Here is a 19,378-nt window from a genome sequence, read left to right as displayed (position 1 = left end):
TTGAGAAATTTAGGTAGCTTCAACAGATGCGTTGCATAGAGTGAGCAAAGAGTGGAGGAGATGAATGAGAACATCCACAGCCTTAGGATGAGTAAGGAAGGAATTAAGAAGCAACTTCATCATGTACAGAGCAAGACTATGGTATTGAAAGCCATAATAGTTAAATCAAATGCTTAGCTTGCTATGCAGCAGGGTTTGAAATGCATGGTCTGACATACCCCCATCATAGATGATGATCTGATAGCCTGCGTGCTACCCAGGGTAAAAAATAAAAGGGAAACATAGTTATCAAAGTGTAGGTCATTGGGCGAATCTTTTAGGAACATAGATAATGAAGTGTATGTCATTGGGTGAACTCTCACTGATATAGTTACAAATATTAGCCCCTACTAGCATTTCAAGGCTTTAATGGGTTTAAGCATACTTAATCTTCATATGCAGGTTTTAAATAAGATATAGTTTACAAAATCTAACATTATAGATGTGCCTAGATGACTTGTGCCGATCAATTTGAATACTTGGAGGGCTAAATTTGGAGCTTTTATGAGAAACTTATGTTAAAATTTGGGCGAATATATTAAATTTAATGTTGTAAATATTAGCCCAGGCAACTTCTAGAAGGCTCTAAATTTGCCTTTGGGCTAATATTTGCCCCTATTTTTTTCCTTGGTGCTACCACCCTGTGCATGTTTTTTGCTTTGGGGTGTTTGTGCATGCAAGATTGCTATGTAGAGAATGTAATTTACCATTGCCTAGGTCATGGATAGATCAAATGTGCTTGCTTGCTACAACTATCTACGATGAGAAAGTAGATGTTGCAGCTCAATTTGCCATTTGGGCAAAAAATGCAAAAGACGAGGAACTCAAATTGAAGAAGGCCAATTGACTATGAGGAAAAGGATCCTAAAGGGAGGAACCATCCCCCTTTAGGAAAGGAGCAAGAAGAGATGAGCCTACAACTAGGAAGCTCAAATCAAGGAAAGAGGAAACGACATGAAGGGAGGGGCCGGGCCCCTAGAGGAAGAACCAGCCCCATCGGGGAAAGGAGTAAGGAGGGCTGAGCCTACAATCAGGCAGCTCAAAAAGGCCAACTTCTCAAAGCAATGTGGAACCAACCGCCCAAAGGAAAGGAGTCCTTGAGATGTAATCTCAAGGAAAGGAGTCTTTGAGATGCAATCTATGTAATCTATGTATAATCTATTGAATTATTAATCTTCTCTAGAGTTTACTTGGGCAATGTTTTCTTAGCTATGTGAGTAGATAACTTTGATAGGCCAAGGATCATAATGTTAGACAAAAGATTTTGATTAATCAACTAATGTGATTGTGTTTTGTGTTCTTTTAGTTCTAGCAAAAAGGGGGCTCATTGTTCTATTGTTCCTGCATATTGGGTTAGCAGTTGGAGTTGTATATCAAATTTATGGATCATAATTTAGACATTTCAATTGGGCAGAGGAGCTTTGAGCATTGTAAGCCCTGGTACATCAAGAAACTCAAAGACAGGAATGTTTGTTGTTGCAAAACACACATAGACTCGGCAAACTATGAATGACTTAAGATCTGGTTGTGTTAGAGCATTGCTCCATGGGGATCGATGCCCATGCTTCCCCAATGAATGCACAGTATATAGGCCACCTGGATCCTCATCATGTGTGGCAAAAGGGAGGATAGGTTTTATAGCCTAAGGTCTCTATGGGAGCCAGTGGTTTGTCCAAAGGGAGCTCTAAAATGGAGGAGACTTGAATATGTTAATTGTGAAGGATCCGATAAAAAGAGATGGCTACTGTCATATAAGAGCACCCAGGTAAGGGAGCTTGTAGGTCACATGGTTCAATCCATCCCAAAATATGTGCTTCACAATTTCACGGCGAGCTGGCAGGATAAGCAGTTCAAGATGTGCCTTGCCAATTTCCCCCGTGACACTATTGTATCTATCATATATTTTGTAGAAAATTATTCTTTTCAAGAACAAGATGAGATACAAAGTGCTCACTACTGGTACAATAAGCAGATAACAATTCTTGTGCATATCATGTTTAGTCATTTGCTTGATTCTTCCATGCCTGATGCCAATATGCTTTTGCTGACTCACAGGATTCCAGGTAAGTGCAACGCTTGTACCATTTCTACATTTCAGATGATAGGGAACATGACACCCTATTTGTGCAGCATGCTTTTCTACTGCATTGGGAATGGTTGAAAAAGAAAAATCCTCATGCAGAAAATATAAAACAACATTGGGTGTGGTCAGATGGTTCAAATCCCTGACCAGTCTAGACATGATGTGGAATTTCTTTGGGTCTAGCCATGGCAAGGGTGAACATGATGGATGCGGTGCTATTATTAAGAAAGCTATGTTTAAACACCAATTAGCATGCCTGAAGAAAAACTCAATGATGCCCATGATGCTGTAACATGGCTTACAGCCAATCAACATATAGTAAACAAGCCTTAAGAATACTGTAATACGTAGAGTGCTCCATGAAGTGCAAGTGGATGAAGTGCAATGGAGAAGTTGGCACGATTGCGAGAAAATTGGAGGAGTTCGTGGTCTGCATAGCATATGGGGCTTTTCAAACAACCAACTGATTAAAACGAGAAAACTTACTTGTTTCTGCAGTGCATGCATCATAGGGGATCATGACGATTGTGGACAAAGGACTCACCATAGTGTTGGGAGAGTTTCGATGACCTCATTTCCTATTTGGAAGAGGGGGATAGCTCAACAATTGTCACAGATTTTGGGGAGAACGAGGAAGATGACCCATACTTTCTATTACAGTGCACAAAACCTAAGTAGAAGGTTGAGGAAACAGTTAAGGATAATTGGGGAACAACCTATGAGAAGTGGGATGTAGTAGTCCTAGCTTTTTGGTACAAAAAAACATCCAAGAGAGGCTACAATTACGAACTGCTACATAAGATTCCACAAACATGTGTGTACTCTCATCTAGTAAGAGCTATTAAGTTCCATATAAAACCTATGCCAAAACGAAAGAAGGGCAATAGTGTCTTTAAATTGGACTTAGACACGCATGAGCATATCTTGGGGTGTCTTGGAGCAGTGGACAAGGACGACTAAGTGTGAAGATAGCGGGAGAGAGGGAAGGAGTCTCACTTGCAGCTTTCTCACATACACAATGGGGGAATACACACAAAGGTGGAGGCTGAAAACAATTTTCCTCTTCTTAGTTGTGAAAGCCAAAAGAACTCTAGTACAAAGAAATAGGAGAACCCTATATGTGGGTCTCAAACCAAACTCAGCTAACTAAGGTGGCATACTAACTGAGCCACGAACTAGAGTACATAAGGATAGCTGTCATCCAACTATTATTCATGGGCGGTGTACCAACCGCATCAGATTCTACAGCTAACAAGCCGATGACATAAATGCACAACGGTCACCCTGGCATATCGATCTCGATATCTCAACACTTCCCCTCGAGCTCAATCCCAATTCCTGCACACCAAGCAGGTCTCTAAACTTGCATAGCTTCTCTACGCCCAATGCCTTCGTGAATATGTCAGCTACCTGATCCTCTGTGCTGACATAAACTAGATCAATAAGACCTAGTAAAACCTTCTCCTGCACATATTGATAATGTACCTCAATGTGCTTTGTTCTAGCATGATAGACTGGGTTATTTGCCAAGTGTATACTGCTCATGTTGTCACAATAAATGACAATTGGCCCATCTGTAGACTGATGCATATCATAAAGTAGCTTATGCAACCAAGCTACCTCACATGCAGCCATTGCTACACCCCTGTACTCAGCCTCTGTGCTTGACAAGGCAATTGTAGGCTGTTTCTTGCTGCTCCAAGTGACTGCAACACTCCCAAAAGAGAACACATATCCACTTGTAGATCATCTATCAGAAATACTACCAGCCCAATCAGCATCAGTGTATCCATGCAACTGTATCTGAACCCCAGCCTCATAAAATAGTCCATACTGCAATGTGGACTTCACATACCTGAGTATGTGTCTAGCTGCATCCAAATGCGGTTTCCTTGGAGCCTGCATAAACTGACTTACCAATCCAATGGCATAGCTCAAATCTGGCCTGGTAATAGTCATATAAATTAAACTTCCTACTATCCGTCTGTACATAGTAGGGTCTTCCAGAAGCTCACCTACATCTGCGCTCAGCTTCACATTTTGCTCCAAAGGAACTGGAATAGGTTTACAGCCTGTCATCCCATATTTGGACAGCATGTCCAATCCATACTGCCTTTGCAAGAGCCGTATCCCACTTGGTGATCTAATCACCTCAATGCCCAAGAAATAATGCAGCTCTCCCAAATCCTTCATCTCAAACTTTTGCTTCAATAGCGTTTTCACATGAAGGATATCTTCATCACTATCACCTGTGATGATCAAATCATCAACATAAATGACAAGCAGCATAATACCTTTCTCTATTTTTCTCACATAAAGTGAGAAATCTGCCTTGGAAATTTGAAAGCCAATAGTGACAAGATACTGTCCTATCTTATCAGACCATGCTCTAGGTGCTTGCTTCAAGCCATACAAGGCTTTCTTCAACCTGCAAACAAACTCAGGATGAACAGCATGAACATAACCTGGTGGCTGCTCCATAAAGACCTCTTCTTGCAAATCACCATGCAAGAAGGCATTCTTTACATCCATCTGATGTAAAGACCATCCCTTTGATGCAGCCATATCAATGACTCCTCTTACGGTTGCCATCCTTGCAACCGGACTGAATGTTTCTTCATAATCAATGCCATATGTCTGTGCATACCCCTTGCAACTAATCTTGCCTTGTATCTGTTCACAGAACCATCTGCATTGTGCTTCACCTTATAAACCCACTTACAGCCAATTGCATTCTTGTCTTTAGGCAAAGGAACCAATTCCCATGTAGCATTGCTTCCAAGGCATCCATTTCTTCATCCATGGCTTTCTCCCATTTTTCTTTTCCCATGGCTTGCTCAAAAGAAGTGGGTTCTGTTTCCTATATCACCTTGACCATATAGGCATAGTGAATGGCTGTAAATCAATCATATTTCAGCCTATCCACAGGATACCTAGCTCTAGTAGACCTGCACAAAATAGGCTCACTTCCAGGTGCTCTCAAAACATCCCTGGTCTTCCTTACTCCAGGTGTAACAACAGAAGGAATACCCAACTCATCATCAATTTACAAACAGTTCAGTTTCCAAAAACGTTTTTCAATCCGTGTGTGACCCAGTGATTGGGACCACGGTTTCCAAAACCGTCTATCTTATTGCATTCCGGATGCCTAAAAACCCCTATCTATCAGTTCTTGCACAATTCGGTGGAGTATTTTCAGAGTTATAGATCTGTGTGTATTTGATTTCATCTCTCTGTTATGCATTTTTCATTCTAAGGTTTTGAACCGTATATTTATGCCACATGGCAATGGATAAGTGTTGACTCCCATTTCTCACTCATCAGTTGGGATTTTGGAGTTCTAGTAGAAGAGAGATATTTGCAGATTGTCTTGCTAAGTCCGATTATGCAATGGCATCCATGTTTTGAGGCATCTCAAGTTCTATTTTCAGTAGTGGTCATTGCCATGGGATCGTGATTTCTTGAACATACCTTATGCAGATCAGTCTGGTTGCAGTTTGAGCCATGTGTGCTCATTCGTGGTGTGCATTGGGTTGCAGTGGATGATTTATAGGCCATTTGGATGTATTGCGATCCTTATTGGATGCGCTGATAGGCCCAGATTACCTTGTGGGATGCTATTTTTTATGGATGCTTTGCACATGGATGCTATTTTATGCTGAGGGATAGCTTTGACACATTGCAGTTGATGCACTAATAGTGTTATGCTCTCTTGGATGAGATATTGTTGATGCATATGCCCATGGACGGTGTTTATGCTTGAGCCATTTGGCACTTATTGGCATTTTGGATTGCCATTGCAATTTGTAAGCAGCCGATTTTCACCCAAAAACTCCACAGCTGATCTGATTGCTAGCTACTTCTGACAAAGTGCTAAAGCCATCGGGTGAATGTTTACCTTCATCCAATCAATGCTGCGGTGAAGCTTCTAAACCTCAGCCTTTGTAACCGTGCATTGACTGACTGAGAATTGATATAAACTAGCGGTATGAAGGTATGAAATTGTGCTTGTTCCATCACCATAGTGATGAGAGAAAGCTGTGGGCAAAGAGAGCTGAATGCAAAGAGAGCAAGGAAAGAAAAGGATGCTGAAACAACTGAGAGTGATGAAGAGGACGAGGAATGCTACAGGTACATGTAGAAAAGTAATGAAAGACTACATTCCCAATCACCAATACCCCTCTTGGACGACAAGGTGTTGCATGGCAGATGGGACAAGACCTCCCAGAACACTTTTGTCATCATGCATCTTACCACACTGCCACATGTCCTCTCGTGACTACTCTTCTGTCTCTACCTCAACCCAAGGAATCTGTGCCTCATTAGATACTGAAAAATGGGCACTGATGACTCCCATCATGATGATAATGATGCAGTCAAAAGCCATTAATTGGATGTGGGATAATGTGCCCTTGCAGATCTACAAGATAGAATGAAGTAGACCCGCACTCATGAAATATCTAGAGAGGTCCCGACCACTGTAACTTCAACTTCCCCCGCATCCGCCCTAGACAAATGTTGAACAGAAACACCAATTGTCCGTATTCGAACTTTTTTTTTTTTGGAATCCAAATCCACCCTTTGCTTCTGCCTTTGCTTGAACCTCCAAAGTAAGATAATAGCTTTCCATTCGTATATCATCCAACTGATCTAGCACATCTAGACAGAACACCATAGACTCCTATAGAAGAAGCCTATCCTCCACTGCAATTTGCAAGCTCATATAACCACGTACTTGATTGGTGTGATCACCTCCATCCCAAATGCCAGCTTGAAGGGAGTCAGTCTAGTTGCCACCTTGAAGGATGTGCGCTAGGCCCACAATGCAGCCAACAACTTTTGGTCCCAATCTGTGTGATGCTCATTGACTAACAATGAGATGATTCACTTGAATGTATGATTTGCAATTCAGCCAATCCATTGGCTTGCGGTGGGCAATAGGGAGAGGACTTCTTGTGAATCACCATGTAAAAGGAATTCATCTGCTTAATGACCTTGTTGATGAAGTGAGTACCCCTGTCACTGACCAGCTAGATTGGACAACCAAACGACATGAACACATCCTGATAGAGACATTTTGTGATAGAATTTGCGGTGTTATCTCGCAATGCCCAAGCCTTCACCCACTTAGTACAATAATCAATTGCCACAAGCATATAACAATTTCACATATAGGCCGCAGCCAGTCGGAATGGATCCATGAAGTCTAGGCCCCATTTTTGAAAAGGTTCAAGTGGAAAAATGGGGTTCAGTGGCATCCAATCGCGATTTGTGGGTTGACCCAACCATTGACATAGATTGCAACTCTTTGCAAACCATCGGGCATCTTTTCGCATAGTTGGCCACCATAGGCTCGCTTGAAGAATCTTCTTTGCAGTTATCGGTCCCGCAAAGTGCCCACCCAAAACACTATAATGCACCTCCATAAGAATCGCCTGTTGCTCATGAGGCTGAACACATCACAGTAAAGCCTTCGTCAAATTCCTTCGATACAATTGGCCTAGCACATCTTCAAAAGATTAGCTTCACAATGCTAATTGCTTCCTTTGATCTTGATTTAGGTACTTAGGAATCACCCTAGTGGTCACGAATGATAGCATCTCATCATACCAAGACCACAAGCCTTTCGGAACCACCTGGGGATCAACGTCAATCGGATCCACCCGGAAGATTAATGCTAGCTCCACTCCTCCTCCAACGTATCCATGTCAAGGGATCAGGAGGACCCTGGGAATGTGCATGCTTATTACTCTATGCACAACAAGTGCAGAATCTAGTCCCAAGACCACAGAATGAGGTTGGTCATGGTGGTCTCCGCTCTCGCCTCATCGTCATCGTAAGCAGGGTGTTGCGACTCTATACACATTAGATAGAGCTCGTCTTGAAATTCTTAAATGTGATGTCTCACTACTGCAATCTCCTCCTGAACCTTTGCATTAGTGCATGGCGATACTCACAACTAACCATGCAATGTTCCTCCACAATTGCAGCAAGGAGAGGATGACATGGGAATGAAAACACCCTACCAAAGATGGGCCACTCACTAGATCGCGAATTTCCTTGCGTGCATAGTAAGAATGCGCATCGTGATCGCCAATGTGTAGCATCACTATACCGCACAGACGTTATGGGGTATACAAGATGAACGCACAATGCATCATCTATGAAAAACACATAGAACAAGGATGAAGAAAGATCACCATAACACGGCATAAGATGTATCTCTCATAGAAAGAACTCATATATCTCTCTAATGAATGGAGTTACACAGGAGGTTCAGGATATTGTCTTTGCATTTTGGACTCATGAAACAAGGGTGTCCGTCAATAATAAAGATGTATGTCAAAAGAGGTTAGGTAGAAAAAGCTCTGTGAAGCATCCTATCCATCTTCTCAAGAAACCTCAGGTCAATGCACTCACTACTTTGTAGCTTTCATGGGGCTACTAGTGGGTTTTTCCAATAGACACAATAGTGCTTTACACATTCACTATCCCCCCATGAATTCTCTAGACTTTTGGACTGCTTTGGATTGAGGTGCTTTTTGACTGCTTTGAAAATGTTGTGTGGCTACTAGGGGCAATAATGAAGATCACATGTAGTAAAGAACATGCCTCTTTTTTATTGCTTTGGAACTACTTGGAAAGAACATGTCATGCTACTTTTAGGAGATGAATCAAGTTTCCAAAAAGGTGATGGTGAAGGTCTTCCAGAATGTGGACACATGCAGCACTGTGAATGGGGAAAAGAAGCAAAGGAAAGACCTTGTGATGAAGGAGATGGATTGCAATGATCTTATATGGTTAATGAAGAAGCACCTTAAAAATTTCATCAAGCACAATTACACTTATAAGTGTAATTGTGATGAAGGAGATGGAATGTAGTGATCTTATATGGTTAATGAAGAAGCACATTAAAACATTCATCAAGCACAATTACACTTATAAGTGGCAGGCTGAATAGTTCAAAGAGTGCATGCTAAGATTTCTCGAAGATGTGGTAGCTTCGGTGGTCAACTTCACAGAAAACTACTCTTTCAAGGAGCAAAACAAGATTCAATCCATGCATTGGAACTCCAGCGAGGTTACAATTTTTGTGCACATAACATATGTTCATATCAGAAGTGAGGTGGAGAAGACATTTCACTTCTTTATTTCAAATGACAAGGTGCACGACACCCTCTTTGTCCATCTTTATTTTGTGCTACATTATAGGTGGTTGATAGATCAAGGGTTGGATCTTACCAAGCATTGGGGTTAGATGGCACAACCTCCCAATTGAAGGCTAGAAGGCCTTTCTATTTCATATCTAGGTTTGAATGGCTTACACATTTGCAATTGACATGGAATTTATTTGGAGAGAATCGAGTATACACACGATTCTGTACTAATCTAGGAAAGTGAGATATAACAGTACTGCAGTAATAATAAACAAATGTTAGAAGCAGATTGAATCAAATGATTGAAGTATCAAGCCAAGAGAAGTTCATATCAAACTTGAGGATGGCCATCATGACTTTGTCATTAGCCTCTTTCAAAGGGTCGAAGAGGATTGTGACTTCCTCGCTACCAAATGTCAAAACATGAGGTCGCTTGCTAATGATAACCCTGACCTCAAAAGAGCTCCCCATTTCGTCCAATACAGCGGTTACATTAGGACAACTTATGGGTGTAGCAACCAATGTTTCCTCTGGACACTCCACCACATTATCAATAAATGCCTTAATGGTAGATGACATAAATGCATGTAGATGCAAGTCTATATATGTCGACAATGAGGTTTCATCGCTGCCGCTCAAATTAAAAATTTGAACACTTAGGAGCAAAAATCAATTATATCTGACTCTCCACCCACAACTATGGCCATCATTTTGCTTCACTACGGGGCATGTTACATACTCTATTTGATCTTCTAAGTCACCTTCCATTTGCATAAGTGCATCTATAGCATCTACCAACTTTCAAGCCGATCTACACATCAAAATAGATAACATAAATGAATGTGTGCATTGCATAGGATGCATCTCATTGAAGTAATTGTCACACAGGTAGCTTATACTTACTCTAACACATTGCCATGGATAGATGCTATTGAATTGATAAAGAAACATTGCTTGGCTAAGATGAAAGCTCTCTATATGTTCCTAGCTTTGAGCAACATCTCTGAAGTGGAGGGTTCTTTCGTAGTGTATGAATGTCATGATTAAGTCTTTCTGACTCAATAAAATATTTTTTCTCATTCTTGAAGATACAAATGCATGCAGAATAGTAGTGTAATTGAGGCACACTCGTGAAGGTGTCATAAGTAATTTCTCCTTTGTTGTATGCCTCTCTAAAATGCTCATTACAAGCATAGGCATAGTGCTGACCATCTATTGCCTCAAATGTGCAATGAGCTAATAAATTTCTCTTGGGATCCTTTATATGTCGTTCTGGATCATTCACTAAACTCTGTCCTTCCTGAAGTGAGGGAACTTGTTTTCTGAGGAACTTAGTGAATTGCATCTCAAAATCTATAGGCTGAAAGAAATGGATGAATTGACTAGAATCTCCTTTGACTGGCCAATATGACCTTGGACGGATTACCAAATTAGAAACAAGTGGTTTTTTCCCATCAAGTAAAGTTTGGAAAATCTTTTTAGCATAAACTATATTTAAGGTCCTGCTGTTGGTGAAGATGCCTGCTTTGACCACCGTTGAAGCATGTACAACTTGAGTCTTTTGGCCCCATATATATCGTGGATCCTCATCTATCATTGCCTAATTTAAGTGAATATTTAGGTTCTTCATTGCTCGGGGGGGTCACTATGTATAAACCCTCTATACCACGTGCATTCAAGGCCTATATTTAAAGTCCCTTATCTGTAAAAAATTTCATTAATAAAATGTACCCCTTTTCTATACAAATCTGTAAATTTTTTCCAAAACTATTTTAAATAGTCCCTTATGTATATTTATTTCTGTGAATTTTAGAAATAAAAAAAATCCTTCTGTTGAACTCACGTGATAGGGTTACATATGATGAGTGACCCCCCCGAGCTTCATTGATAACATTTTTGCATCTGAATCTAACTCCATTTCAAGACCCTCTGCATCCTCTTTGTGTTCTTCCTCTTTTCTTCTGCTCCCTTTCTTTGTAGATGAATGACCTCTTTTTTGAGTACTTGTAGCTATCATAGGACTTGGAACTGTAGCTCATAAAGTACTCGCCTTTTGCATTTGACGTTAGGGTTTATTTTTTAGGGGCTCTACGCTGCTATGGACAACAACACACTCTCTCTTCCCTCCCTCTCCTTTGCTCTCTCTCTCTCTCTCTCTCTCTCTCTCTCTCTCTCTCTCTCTTATTGCTCCGGCAATGGCACTCTCTCCCTACACCTCTCTTTCTCCCCTCCCTCTCCTTTGCTCTGTCTCTCTCTCTCTCTCTCTCTCTCTCTCTCTCTCTCTCTCTCTCTCTCTCTCTCTCTCTCTCTCTCTCTCTCTCTCCCTACCCCTCTCTCTCTCCTTGCCGTGGTGGTAGCGGCACTCTCTCCCTACCTCTCTCTCTCTCTCTCTCGCACACATAGCTGCAATAGTGGCACTCTCTCCCTTCACCTCTCTCTGTCTCTCTCTCTCTCTCTCTCTCTCTCTCTCTGCCGGATCTCTTCCTTCACCTCTCTCTCTCTTTCTCTCTCTATCTCGCACTGCCACGGCATCGACACTCTCTCCCTTCACCTCTCTCTCCCTACCTCTCTCTCTCTCTCTCTCTCTCTCGCACTGCTGCTGCCGCAGCACCGATGCTCTCTCCCTTCACCTCTCCCTACCACTCTCTCTCTCTCTCTCTCTCTCTCTCTCTCTGTGTCGCGACAATAGCACTCTCTCCCTTCACCTCTCTCTCTCTTTCTCTCTCTCTCTCTCTCTCTCTCTCTCTCGTGCACTGCCACTGTCACGGCAGCAGCACTCTGTCCCTTCACCTCTCTCTCTCTCTCTCTCTCTCTTGCACGCGCGCACGCGTGTGCTGCTGCATCTCTCCCTTCACCTCCCTCTCTGTCTCTATACGTCTCCCCTCCACCTTTCCCTCTCTCTCTCTTTTCTTTCTCTCTAAGTTCTCTCTCTATAATAAAATTTTAAAGAATAACATTTAAAAAAAATACCTGGAAGAAAGTTGAGATGTATGCTTGTGCTTACTTTGCTCTTGCTCCTCCTTTTGCTTCTCCTCTTGCTCTTCCTTTTGTTGAAATGGGAGAAACAATGAGAGGAGGAGAGTATATATAAGAAAAGCTAGGGTTTTAAGTGCTTCTCTCTCATTGGTCCGTACATTTCATTGTCTCCTCTCCCATTGGCCTCTCCATCACATTATCTTCTCTTCCATATCCCCCTCCATTAAAGTACCTACTCTTGCATTGGTCTCTCCTACCCTCCCCTCTCCCACCCACTCCCACTCCCACTCCCACCCTCCCACTCCCATCCTCCCACCCCCAACCCCATCCCCACCCCCACCTCCCCCACTCCCACTCCCTCTCCACTTCCACGCCTACCTCCCTGTCTCCCACTCCCACTCCCACTCCCACTCCCACTCTCCCTTTCTCCCACTCCCACCCTCCCACCTCCCACTCCCATTCCCACATTCCTACTATCAATTCCACTCCCACTTATCAATCCTAATGAAAACTATTACTTAAATGAATGATATTTCTTAAACCAATCGTGGGGTTTAAGGTTTAGGGTTTGGGGGTTTGGGTTTAGGGTTTAGGGTTTGGGAGATAGGGTTTAGGGTTTAGGGTTTGGGAGTTAAGGTTTAGGGTTTAGGGATTAAGGGTTAGGGTTTAGGGTTTAGAGGGCCTAGACTAGGGTTTAAGATTTAGGGATTAGCGATTGGGATTTAGGGATTAGGGGTTAGGGTTTACAGGTTAAGGTTTGAGGGTTAGGGTTTAGAGTTTAGGGTTTAGGGTTTAGAGGGCCAAGATTAGGGTTTAAGGTTTAGGGGTTAGAGTTTAGGGTTTAGGGGTTAGGGGGCCAAGGTTAGGGTTTAAGGTTTAAGGGTTAGGGTTTAGGGTTAAGAGGTATAGGATTAGTATTTAGGGTTTAGGAATTAGGGGTTAGGGTTTAGGGGTTTAGGTTTAGAATTTTGGGATTAGGGATTAGGGGTTAGGGTTTACGGATTAGAAATTAGGTGTTTAGGATTTAGGTTTAGGAATTAGGGTTTAGGGTTTAAGAGTTACGGTTTAGGAATTAGGGGTTAGGGTATAGAATGTAGGGTTTTGAGGGCTAGGATTAGGATTTAGGGTTTAAAGATTAGGGGTTAGGGTTTCAAATTTAGGGTTTAGGATTTAGGGCTTAGGGTTTAGGGTTTAGGGATTAGGGGTTAAGGGTTAAGGGGTTAGGATTTAGGGTTTAGGGTTTATGGTTTCGAGGGCCAAAATTAGGGTTTATGGATTAGGGGTTAGCGGTACTAGGTTAGGGTTTAGGATTTAGGTTTAGGGTTTAGGGTTTAGGGATTAAGGGGTTAGGGTTTAGGATTTAGGGTTTATGGTTTTGAGGGCCAGAATTAGGGTTTAGGGTTTAGGGATTAGGGGTTAGGGTTTAGGGTTTAGGGTTTAGGAAGGTAAGATTAGGGTTTATGGTTTAAAGAGTAAGGATTAGGGGTTAGAGTGTTTGGGTTAAGGATTTAGAATTTACAGTTTATTTTAGGAGGTAGGGTTTAGAGGATTTGTGTTTAGCAAATTGCTAATTGCTAAATCTTAAATCCTTTATTGAAAACACAGATTTCTAAATAAGACCTCCCATATTTTCTAAACAAGATCTAGATTTCTAAATAATTAATAAAGTAGATTATTAAGAAGAGACTAATGTTCTTTATAATGGTTGTTACAGCTTGTTTGCAAAGGAAACTCACAAAGGAGATGCCTATAAAATTTCTTCTGAGGATGGAGGTGATTCTATATTGCAAAAGAGAAGTAGTTGCATTTGCTACAATCCATGAAAGTGATCCAAATTCTATTTGTCACTTTAGAAGTCTTGGCGAAGATAAGGTGGCGGTTATTGTATCAAAGATTCTTAATTACATGTTGAGCTAAAGCATAAGTCTGGGGATATGGAAATCCTTGGAGATGTTATGCCCTATAATACTTCCAACAAAACATGTATTGTATGGGATAGAGATGAGGCTTATCCAACACTTGTCATCTGGAATACAAAGTGCATATCTTTGGATTTTAGAGTGGGAGATATTTTACAAATGTTATCCTTTGCAAATAAGAATGTAGCAGAAGGTCAAGTCTTGGGACTTGAGCAAGTGGAACACTGAACATTTGCGCAGATGGGAATTCAAAAAGTTACTGATGATGGTATGGATGATAATTCAATCTCATTGGATGGTCCCTACTATGAGGTAGGTAAGGATTTGAGATAGAGCATGCAATTTTTAAAGATTGGAAAGACTCGACATGTGGTTTTTAATGATAAACATAATGTATACTACAACATCAAAGAATTGAAAGAATATGCCAATGTAACAAGCTCTATTCCTTCAAAGATGGATGATTCCAATGCACTCAACTATAGTACTGACATCTTATCAGGAGTCGATGAGTTCATTGGTACCGAGAAAGAAAAAGATTTCATAAGTGATGCCTTATCCGGGGTGGATGAGTTCATGCACATTGAGAACTTGGGCAAAGATTTCAAAAGTAATATCCTATCAAGCATGGATGGCTTCATGGATACTGATAAAGTTCTTGGAGTCAAACCAAGTAACTATGGAATTATGGAAATCATGCACGATTATATAGCACGATTATATAATGAGTGATGTTCTCTCAGGAGTAGAGGAGTTTCAAGACTATGGAGTTATGAAATCCATAGAAAGTGCATCAATGAGTGATGTTCTCTCAGGAATAGATGAGTTTGAAAATCATTTTGGACTCCCTATCGCCCACTGTGACAATTGGTTCTATGATTGTATCAAAAGTAGGGATGAGATTAACAAAGGACTATTTGGTATTTGACTTTGACTGTGAAACAGTTAATCATACAAATGGTTCTACGAATGTATCAAAAGAAAGGATGAGATCAACAAAGGACTATTCAGTATTTGGCTGTTAGAGTGATAAGATCAAGGATGCAACATCCCATGAAAACAAAGTGACAAATAAATCTTACAACAAGAAGAACTACACAAATCCAACTAAGGATGTAGAGAAGGTCCCAAAACAGGACATACAGATGCATGAAATGAAAGCGAGTCCAGGAAGATCCAAAAAAGCAACCAAAGAGAATAAGAGTAATGAATGAAGATGTTATGCGAAAAGCAATGCGATCTACATGCTATAAGCATAGCTGTATGCAATCCATTAACTTACATGACATCAAGGGCTGTAGAGGACATGTCTGGCAAAGGAAAGGGAGTAGAAGAAATGAATACTGTGACACCAAAAATTGATATTTTTAATTTGGCATTGATATTGTTTTTCTCTATGTTTGATAAGAGTTTGAGTATCAAGTGATAGCCTAGCGACTCTCACTTATTCCTATTTTCTATGATATTGTATGGGATTGAGAGGATGAGTGAAATGGCTCATTGTAAATACCATAGGTATGAATTATAAATACCTTGGTATGGGTGAGAGTTATTTGTGTATGGGATATTATGGAGTTTTCTAGAAAATAGGAAGAGTGAGTCATATAAAGAGGTGGGCTCATGTCCATGTGTTCCAATAACATAAGAGAGGCCACATGCCAAGCGTGTGGAAGGCATGTGGAGGAGTGTGAAGTCAAGAGGAATCCTTCTAGAACTCCTATGTGGAATAAGGAGGATGTGGACATGTGGAAAAGAGAGGGTCCCTATGGGCTCCATGTGAGGAGACTCTTGACTTTCTCAATATTTTAAGAGTCTTGAGCATCTTTTGATGGGACACATGGCAAGAGTAGCCAAAAAGGACATGGATGGTGACATACGTGCTTATGTGATTGATGGGGAAAGGAATCTACAGGCAGCAATTGTAAATGGGTGAAGGAGGGTAACAAAATCTCTATAAAAGGAGCCCTCCTCTCCCTTATTCATCAGAATCTCTTCCACCATTAGGCCTCATGTTGCTGTAGTTCTAGTCTCCCCAAGCCTCTTCCATGAGCCTTCTCTCCCTCTTGTAGATATTCTCTTATGTAGACTCTTGAGTCCTTCTCTCTCTAGTTTATTCTCTCTCTATGAGTAGTCTTAGAGCTTCCGCTCCCTCTTGTATGTATGAAACCTCTTCTTCTCCCTTGTGTTTGTAGTGTTGAAGTGGCTTCTCACTCTTTGTAATGAAGGTCACTTCAGGTTCTCTCTCTCTTGAGTGTCTCTTCCCTTTTCTTTCTTTCAAAGCCTTAAAAGTTCTTTCTATTCGGCTGCTCACTGTGCACACATGGTCCCTTTGTTTCCCGAGCCACCATGCAAACTTCTTCGCCTCTTCTAGGAGAAATCTATGAGGGGTGGATCGTTGATGAAGGTGCAGTCTTGAGGGAGCATCCTGCTCAGGCGAAATTAGCCTGGGTGGAGGGTAGTTTTCATGACAGTTTGACCCCCTGTTAGTGTTTTGCTCATAACTTTCTGCTCGGTAGTCCGATTGTAATGAAATTTATATCAGTGCAAAGCTCTCTTCAAGGCGCATGTTTCTATGTGATCAGATCTTGAATCAGATTTTGTTACAAAAAGTTATGAGTCTATGTGTTTGATAGTCTGTTTTCATGACAGTTTTTACCCCTGTCTAGTAAACTATCCATAACTTTTTGGCCACTTCTCTGTTTCTTACGAAACATATATCAGCGCGAAGCTCTCTTTAAGCGCATGTCTCTATGTGCTTAGATCTCAAATCAGATACTGCTGCAAGATGTTATGAGTCTCTGTGTTTGACAGTCTGTTTTCATGATAGTTTTTACCCCCTTCCAGTAAACTATCCATATCTCTTCAACCGTCTGTCTGTTTTCAATAAAACTTATATCAGCGCGAAGCTCATCTCAAGGTGCATCTGTTTGTATACTTGAATCTCTAAAATCATGTCTTTACTGAAAGTTATAGGCCTCTGTGTCTAATGACAGTTTGTAGAGTATTTTGAGCTAAGTATGAAGGTGTCTATGAAGGAGGTGCAATGTTTCCTCGGAATCTACCCATCCAACCTAATCAGCCCCTTCAAACTCCTCGATATATATCAATTCATGTTATGTTGAGCCGCAAGATCTTCTTTTAACAACGTATCGCTCTTCTTTTTGGCACAGATCGGCTCGCTGAGATTATGGCCTCTGCTGATCCTTTCCTTCTCCCTATGCTTGATTACAACATCACTTGGGATGTTACCATCTTCATTCTCATCTAAGGGAGGAAAGTATGGTGTGGTATCTTAGCATAAAAGCTTCTTTCTAATGTCCCATTCTCAATGATAAATATCTTTGGCAGTCAGTTCGAAAGCAGCAGGAAGTGAAGAGGTGCGTGAAGTTTATTACCCCCAACTTCATGTCACATCTTTAGGTGGAGACGCCGGGTACGTTTGGTATTGGATTCATCCCACCTTACTAAACGGTCTCGGGTGTACTTGGTTGCATGTTATGCCTAGAAGAGGCATGTGTTTTGATGAGATAAAGAAGATGCCTAGAAGAACTCCGTTAGAAGAGATTGCAACCCGTTTAAGAGAACTTGAAGATTGTGAAGGTGATGCTCAAGCTATTCGCACAATCACCATGATCATATCCTTTATGTTTGCATTGTTGAATATGTTAGTGAATCGACAACGCCGGCAGCAGGCACAATGATAAATTGGGGATTGTTCCATGCACTGGCAGCTTGGTGTGAAGAAGAGTTGAGTCTTTGGGTAGTTTTCGGCTATAACAGTGGAGTGGTGATTCTTAATGCTTTCAACTTCTTTTGCTATGCAAATGATGAAGATTACAATATTTTGAAGCTTTTATGTGCACTTCCTATTGTGAGAAGGGTGATTTTAGAATGCATGTATACACAATGTTTTCATGGTGCTGGTTGGTCACTTATTTTTGAGGATTTTGTTGAGGATCACATTGTGGAGGGTTTTCAACGAGTGGTTATGCATAATAAGTTGGTCTTGGTATACTAAGGCTCTGTGGGATCTTGATTAGATCTTATTTGGGATATTATTTGGATCTTGGTGTTTCCTTTTTGTGTTTCATCATGGTGAAGATTCCAGTGTTTCGAGGGACCCAAGGGGAAGACCCGGAGTCTTATCTTCGGGATTTTGTTCGAGGATGCCGGCTTTCTGGATGGTCCATGAAGGATCGGGCGGAGATTTTGCCTGACTTTCTTGAAGGTGTAGCCTTGAGTTGGCATGAGACCTTGCCGGACTCTACCAAGGAGGACTGGGACCAAGTGGTGGTAGCAATGAAGCAGAGATTTGGGGCAGTGGAGTCGCCAAATGCTTTGATGTTGCAGTTGGACCGGTTCTGTCAAGGAGAGGGTGAGTTGGTCTCTGCGTTGGCAATCCGATATGAAACTTTATGGACAAAGTATGAAAGGGCAGCTTTGCGAGCTGTGGCATCTGCATCATCGGCCCCTCAAAGTCTCTTAGGGATGGAGCACTTAAAGATGAGCAAATTTGTTATGGCTTTGGAGCCTCGTCTTCACTCAAAAGTAATGAGTAAAGATCCAACAACATACGTGGAGGCGCTTCGCATTGCAACCAAGAAAGAAGCTTCTCTAAAGATCGAATCCTCTTTTGTGTCTTCAACAGCTTCAACTTCTAAGGTGGAGGTAATGGGCACTCCTCAGGTACCAAAGTCCTCTGAGTTAGATCATAATATCTCCCAATTGATGGCAGAGTTTGCTGATTTGAAATTGCATTTGGTTAATGCATGACAACCTAGAGCACCAAAGAGTGAAGATAGGCCTCGAGATAGGAGTGGGGTCACTTGCTATGAATGTAATGAAAAAGGTCACTATCACCCCAAGTGTCCTAGATTGAGAAAGAAAGAAGAAAAACAAGTATCCTTGTTAGAAGCTTCTTCAGGGGATGAGGAAAGAGAGGTAATGATGGCTAAACGGGGGCGTGGTAAAGCAAAAGAAGAAGAAGAAAGCAAGGAAGAAGTAGATGAGGAACATCAGGAAGAGGAACACCATAGTAAGAAAAAGAAGGCATCTAGAAGGAGAATTAGCCAGTCAGACTTTCCTTTAGGACAAGGAATTGGAAGCTATGACTTGTTGTCCGACCTTAAAGAAAAGGAAGCTCATATCACCTTTGGTCAATTACTTGCTTTGTCTCCAAAACTACAAAAGGAATGGGGAAAACT

The sequence above is a fragment of the Dipteris shenzhenensis genome, chromosome 29 (genome assembly GCF_047967505.1).
Source record: "Dipteris shenzhenensis isolate YYH24624 ecotype China chromosome 29, Dip_SZ_1.0, whole genome shotgun sequence".
Lineage (NCBI taxonomy): Eukaryota > Viridiplantae > Streptophyta > Polypodiopsida > Gleicheniales > Dipteridaceae > Dipteris > Dipteris shenzhenensis.
This window is presented reverse-complemented; position numbering follows the sequence as displayed.